This window comes from Struthio camelus, chromosome W (genome assembly GCF_040807025.1).
Source record: "Struthio camelus isolate bStrCam1 chromosome W, bStrCam1.hap1, whole genome shotgun sequence".
Classification (NCBI taxonomy): domain Eukaryota; kingdom Metazoa; phylum Chordata; class Aves; order Struthioniformes; family Struthionidae; genus Struthio; species Struthio camelus.
This window is the reverse complement of record NC_090981.1, coordinates 39,859,055-39,866,400: the sequence shown is the minus strand read 5'-3', so window position 1 is coordinate 39,866,400 and position 7,346 is coordinate 39,859,055.

The following is a 7,346-nucleotide window of genomic DNA, read 5'->3' as shown; positions in this document are numbered from 1 at the left end:
CTGAAGTCAATGGGAATTTTCTAATTGATATTTGGATCTCATCTGGATTTCATGTCATTTATTCTTCAGAAACAGAAGAGTTAATGTTGGTATATGTGCATGTGTGTGTATCTAATCAAAGTGTTATCTTTCTTAGATAGCAAAAAACTGAGGCATTAATTAACAGCAAGGAGTGGAGTCAGGCAAAGAGCTGTGTGGAGAATACGGCTGAAAGAGCAAAATGGACCAGTCTGGAAAAAGCAGCAGACGGAGCGGAGTTCACAGAATGATATAAAGCAATAGGCTGGAATAGTGAACCATCCTGGACAGGGAATTAGGGAAGAAATGAAATAGGCCAGCTAGCCAGGAGGCAGCAGGGCTTACTGGACAGCTCTGATTGTAATGAGTCTCTCACAAGCTATGTTTGCAGCACGTCAATAGTACTCGTGATGTGTTTATTTCATGTATGACTAGACATCTCTGTAGCAATGGTGAATAAATAAATATTCTAAAGATACATAAGAGTCAATGCAACATCTTCACATGATAAAGCTGGGTCACAACACAGTAAAATGTGTCATGACATTAAGCAGTGGTTGATGTGATGATGAAATATCAGAATACTGCAGTTAATGGCAACCATAACTCTGTAGATAGCAGGACTAATCTGACATGAATAACCTGTGAAAGGAGGGGCAGTCTACTCTTTACTGGGAAAAACAGAGTGACTCAATGTTACTATTCGCTGACATGAAATACTGCCCAACATTAAAAAAACGGGTGCTCAAAGATAGGCTCTTATATTTAAGAGCCTGGTTTTCAAAGTGTTGAGCAGCTGAGTCAGTGGCCGTTGCTAGACATCGAACATTCTTCAGAATTCAAATATATGCCTCTGAGGAGGTATCCGAAAAACTATTTTTGAAACTTGAACCACTGTGCCTTCAAAGAGGACCAGCCCCATAGCACATCTAAACCCAAACTACCTTCAGGTCCACCAAATTCAGGGAAACTCCACTGACTTCCTTGGGGGCAGGATGTGGCCCTTGGGCAGGGAGCGACGCTTGCACCAGTTGCTCTCCAGGCTCTTTGTCAGCCGGGCCCTGGGCAGCGTGGGCTTTACTGCGTGCGAGAAGGGGGCCTCCACGTCGCGCTAGGAGAGAAGCTCAGCGTGCGCTGAGGCCTGCCGGCGCACCCGCGCCTTCACACAAGTCTCCGGCGACAAACCCTCCACCGTCCTTTGAGGGAAAAGCCCTGCTGCCAGTGGCGGGCGCGAAGCCACCTCGCCGGGAGGGAGCCTCGCCGGCACCTGTCCCACCGCCTGCGGGGAGCGCAGGCCCGGCCGGCGGCGGCGGGGGGCGCGCGCGCGCGCGGAGCCGTTGCCGCCCGCGGGGCGCGCGCGGAGCCGTTGCCGCCCGGCGGGCGGGGCGGGGCGGTGGCGGCCGCGGCCGCGGCCGGGCGCCGGCGGGGGAGGAATGTCCGCGCCAGGCCGGGGTCAGCGCAGGGGCCGCCGCCGCCGCCGCCGGCCGCCCCCAAAGCCCGGACCCGGCCGCCCCAAACTTCGCGGCGGCGCGGATCCGGATTTTGGGCAGGAAGTTTCGCGGCTTGGGCCAGTCGCTTAGCAAACAAGCCGACTTTTTGGCAGCCCTTGCCGGGTAACGATCCGCAGCGTGAATCAGCCCTTGCAAACAAATGCAATTTTTTCCTATGCCTGTCAGATTTTTGGAGGAGAGAGAGAGGAGAGAGGAGGAAAAAGACAGCGGCAGACATATATATAGGTCGACGCTGTCCCTGCGTGCGCGCCTGCCCCGGCCCGCCGGCTGGGCCGGGCCCCGTCGCCGGCCCCGTCGCCGTGGCAGCGCGGGCTCGGCGGCCGCCCGGAGCGGGCCGCGCGCGGAGGCCCGGCCGGCGCCCGCCCGGGGGCGGTGGGAGCAGCGCGCTCCCTCCCGCTCTCACTTTGTCTTGGCAGGGCACCGCCATCAGACGAAGTGGGAGGAAGAAACATTAACTCCAGCAGCTGTTTCTTGACCCCAGCTGTCAGTCTGCCCGAGCACGCATTTTTTTTGGGGAGAGTCCTATCGGGGAACAAAAGAGGGAGTTTTTCGGGTGCGGGGAAGTTGGGGGCTGCCCCTACCCCCAACCTCTTCCCCCTCTCCCCCCCCCCCGCCGCCCCGGCGGCCTCGGCGCGGCGCCCCCGCCCGCCCGCCGCCTCCGCCGGCCTCCGCGGTGCGCGGGGCCCCGCCGCGGCCACGCGCGGGCTGCCGCTCGGCTCCCCCGCCCGCCCCGGCGCGCACACACGCACCCGCACTCACACACACACACGCACGCGCACACACACACACATACACACGCACACACAGCCAGCGCCAGCGCTAAGAGCCGTAGCTAGACTACAGTAATTCCCCAGCATGGGCGGCTTGAAACTGCTCGGGCTGAATAGCATTTGCTGTTCCGTCCCCGCGGCCGCCTCCCGCCGGCCCTGCGAGGAGCTGCTCTCTCATCCTCCTGGAAGTTGTGCTGACACAGTCTCGCTGCCACAAGAAGTTTGTCAACATCAAACTTGCCCTGTGCGCGCTGCGCGCACCTCCCTCCGACGCTGGCGCCGCTAAACGGCCGCCAGCCGCGCGAGGGCCGCGCCCGGCCTGCCCGGCCCGGCCCGGCCCGGCCCGGCCCGGCTCGGCCCGGCCCGGCCCGCCGCGGGGGGCGGCTGTGCCGGGGGTGCCCCGGGGGTGGGGAGGCGCCCGGGGTGGGGGGTGAGCGCGGGCCGGGGGCGCGGGGCCGTGAGCGGCGGCCGGCCCCGACGCAGGCCGCGGCAGCGCCCGGGGCTGCCCCGGAGAGTTGGGCGGGTGAGTTTTCCTCTTTTCTGCGGGGAAAGGAGGAAAGTCTCCAGGCTCTCCTGGCTTCCCGGAGCGTAACCAGAGGTTACCTGGGAGCGGCGGCATGGCAAAGTCAGGGATGTTGTTCGCGCAGAGGCATCGGCTCTTGCCGCCGCCCTCCTCCGAACAAAGAGAGATGCCCAAAATGTCCTTCCTTGCCTCTCAGAAACCGAGCAAAATTGAGAAATACTGAGTGGAATTTTTATATATAAGCACATACATGCACACGTATACATGTGAACAGTCAGGTAGTTGGACACCTTTATTGTCATATATCTGAGAACTTTAGTTGGTTCCTTACCCTGATCTTAACGCTGGATCTAGGTTGCTTGAAGTGGCTTCTACATAATTTTTAGGGTTTAGAGGTTTCGGGGAGGGGGGAGGTTGGTTTTATTGGCCTCATGCCATCTGAGTTCTCTGAAGGCTTCTTGAAAGGGGGATTAACTCTTTGTACGGCTTACAAAGCATGTTATGCATGCACAAACCTTTGCCGTGCTGTCCTCTTAAAAATAATGGGCCTATTTAGCAAGGCCCTAACCTGGACATACATAAGGGTCGTGACAAAAGGGAGGAAGCAAAACAGAGCACACAAAACTATACCACTTAAACTACTGGCAGCTGCTCTTTTCCCCCTCTCTTTCACTTTATATTTTACAGCATCAGAGCATTTGTGACCAGAAAGCAGGCAAGCATACCCATACCAATGTGCTCATACATACTGAGAAATCAAAGAACTGAAAAGCTTTGTCCTGCAAAGTGCTGATTATTAGTGCAGCTCATGCTAAGGAAGTGCTCAAAGGACAGATGCACATTTTACCACGGGAGCAGTCCCAGTTGCTGGGGAAGGGCTCAGTGCCTGGCCGGATACGGCCCTGAAAGAAACACAGCATTCTCTGTGCAATAACCGTGTTAGTCTTAGCGTACTAGTGCCCCAAACATGTTTTCTATTTTCAGCCTACACTGAAGAGTCTGTCTACAGCAGTCTCTTGGTATCTAATAAGGATGCAGCAGTGGCTCAGTCCTCCCCAGCATCCCTAATAAGGGAAAAGGAGGAGAAGATGAATATTGAAATGAATATGCCTGTGGGTGTGTGTGTGTTGGGGAAGAAGGTGTGAGGAGGAGTATTATGAGGACTGTGAGGGCAACCAATTCATGAGGGACAAAGCAAGACAATCAGCTTCTCTTGCTATGCTATAGACAGCAAACTGTTCGTCCTGATCAACTTTTTGAATGAAACAGTATTTATACATTATATACTCTGTATTAACCATAAAAAGTCCTGAACACAAACAGTTGATCAAGGGCTATTTGTCTTCCAGTAGTGAAGAATATTTTTACCATTTGGTAGAGTGAATGGGAATACTTGCCCTTGACCCCTCAGATTTATATAAAGCCTCCTTTTTGGGGGGTGATCAAAGAGACACATTTTAAGTGCCTCTGAACTTAATTTGAACTGATGAATGAATGTTCTTACTTTGTTTAAATAAAAATTACGATTACACAAATGAAACATCGCTGAGATATTTTTGAATGTCTGGAAGCTGCCTAAATAGAAAGCAGAAATGCTGCCATTGCCCTTTAAGAAAAATCTCACTGTCCCCTTGTGCAGTTTCTGGAAAATACCCTATTACTGGCTAAGATGATCATGCTGACCTATTTCTCTTTCTGTCCTTTTTTGTCTTTTTAGTCAGTACAGTCATATTTAGGGGAATGGAGTGAGAGTTCCTACAGTAATTTGCCTGGCACATGCTTCTGACTATGCCGGTTGTGGGACACAGATGAGACAGAGGCCAACGGTGTTTCAGGGCAAGTGTTCAGGTATACAGCCAAGACATGTTCACCAGTCCTAATTTATAACCATAATAAACTACAGCAGTGATGACAACACTACCTAATTTTTAAAAGCTTCAAAAATTGCTGACTGACTCAGGAAAATAATGAATGATTATATGGCTGTACACATTTGAATATGCAAAATTTGATACTTTTTGTGATACTTTTACACTGTTACTTGCGTTTTTCTCCAACATTAATTGCCCAAACCTTAAATGGAAGGTATTAGCATATGTGAACACTCTGAGTGCTGTACTCATTTGGATTCAAGTACTTGCAAGTTAAATAGTTAATTTGAAAATGTCATCAGCAGCAGCCTCAGTCAGCGTAGGGTTAAACTAGCATGTCTTCCCTAGCAGGGTTCTCCTGAGAGGACATTCAGGTATAAAATACATGTAGGACTGGGTGGTGAGGATGTTAAGTGAATAATTTCTTGAAACTTTTCATCGCATATTAAAGTCACATTAATTACATGTTTTAATTGCATGCTTTTTCTTCTTTTATTTCATTGAAATATTCATTTTAAAAAAGCTTATTTTAAAATGACATATGGATACCAACCACAGTTCTCAGAACTGACAGGATAGTAATATGTACCTTCCTATGGGAACCACATTACTCCCATGAACTGTTAACTAAGGGACCATTCACTACGGTCCTTCAGATGTGTAAAATTATTTTAATGGGACTACTCATTTATTTAAGTACATAACCTTGTAAGCTCTTCAGGACCTCTGGAAGACAGATAATATTTTCAGTCCTTTTGACCCCTCAGTTGGAACCAGTGGCGCTCTTTGCACATGAGATGGCTGGCACCTTGATGGATTGGGCCCTGGGCTCTCCGTTGTCTCAATTGACTGCAGTAGGTCTGCCATTAAGAAGTCTGTGGATAATATAATGCTTTAACAATACAGACAAATAATGACTTTTTGTGTGTTTGACTTTTTAAATCTTGGAGAGGCACAAATTATTCAATCAAACTGTTTATCAAAGCTCTTTCTGAATGAGGTCCCAAGATACACGTTCGTCATTGTGAGAAATTTCCTTCTGAGACTTTTGCAGGGGTTCCTTCTCTAATCTGTATCTCCAGAAACATTTTTGTAACTGGAAATGAATGACTAAACAATTTCATGGTTTCATGTATGCACACATAGTATATAATGTCAGCGATTACTAAGATGACCCATTCATTCGTTTAAATTTGCTGAGGCATATTGGAGGCTGCCTACACAAATTTCTTTGAAAATGACAAATGAGTGCCTGTACTCTAACTCCACCCACTCACCACCATGTTGTTTGCAGGGCACATCAATATGAGCGCAAAATTTGATCTTCACGCACACAAGTAGGCATCAGTAGTGCCTGCACACAGGACATTCTGAACCAGCAAACATTCTAATTTTCTTGTCATTAGTCACACAGATCCCATGACAAATTTTTGTAAATTTAGTCCAACATGAGGTAAACAGGAAAGATAACAGTATGGAGAATAAAAGGTAACCTCAGCTGGATAGTTTGTCTTCTGTAGTCTTAGTTTGTATATACAAATTACAGTCTAAACTCACTCTACCAAACTGTTTTTAAAATATCTCCATTTATACAAGTCTCAACAGCAAGAACTTTTAAACTGGTCATCAACTCCAGTTGAGAGAAAATTCACACAAGGTCATCATATTTTTCTTGTTTTTCTCAATAGTTAGCCTGTAAGTACACATCTTTTCATTTATTTAGTATTTCTTCTAAAAATACTGTATAAATGTTGAAATATTCTCTGGAATAACAGCATATATTAAAATTAATTCACTGTTCGTTATTCTCATGCATTAACTTTTTAATTCCTCTTATAACAAACACCCTAATATAGTGAATATTTAACCAAGTCCTCCAGGGTTGATTTTGTGCATATTCAATAATAAGGCAGGTGTAGAGGACGTATTATTGCATAAGAGTAAAGACACAAACCTGGTGCAGCATTGTTCCGTACAAAAGAAATACGATGGGGCAGGAGATACAGCTAAGATAAACAAAAAGAGTTAGTGCAATATGGTCGTTCGTAGTCCACAGATAGTTGGTGTACAGATACTATACACAGATAAAATGAAAGTATCTATCTGTAACAAAATGGTTATGTCTATTGAAGTTATAATGCAAATGCTGTATATTCAGTGAAGGACAAATCCTAAAGTCCTAACTCAATACAAACTATGCAAAAGCACCAGAATACATTCCATTGTAAATAATAGACTAGTATTTTAAAAGACGCTTTAAAATAGCAGCTAAAACTTATCTTCCTTGCATATTACCTCGTGGTAACTGGGTAGTATCCAAAACTTCTCAAATTAGTTTTAGGATCATTATGAATCTAATTTGAGCTATGACCTGTTCTGCATTTTACACAAAATTACTTTTAACTGTCTTGTAACTGTAAATGCATCTTGTGTAGGCACTTAATCAAAGTCCATTTTTTTCTAATAAAAAGCATAATATAATATCTGGAGAGAGTAGCCATGGTCAAAATCTAAAAGCATAAGGCATCTTTGCAGGGCCCTACTACTGCCTCCACCAAAGTCAGTGACAAAACTCCCAGTGAATCAGTTTTCTAAAAATATTACGGTAATACAAATAATAAAAGAGGAGAAGAGTAAATAATTGAGAAAAACA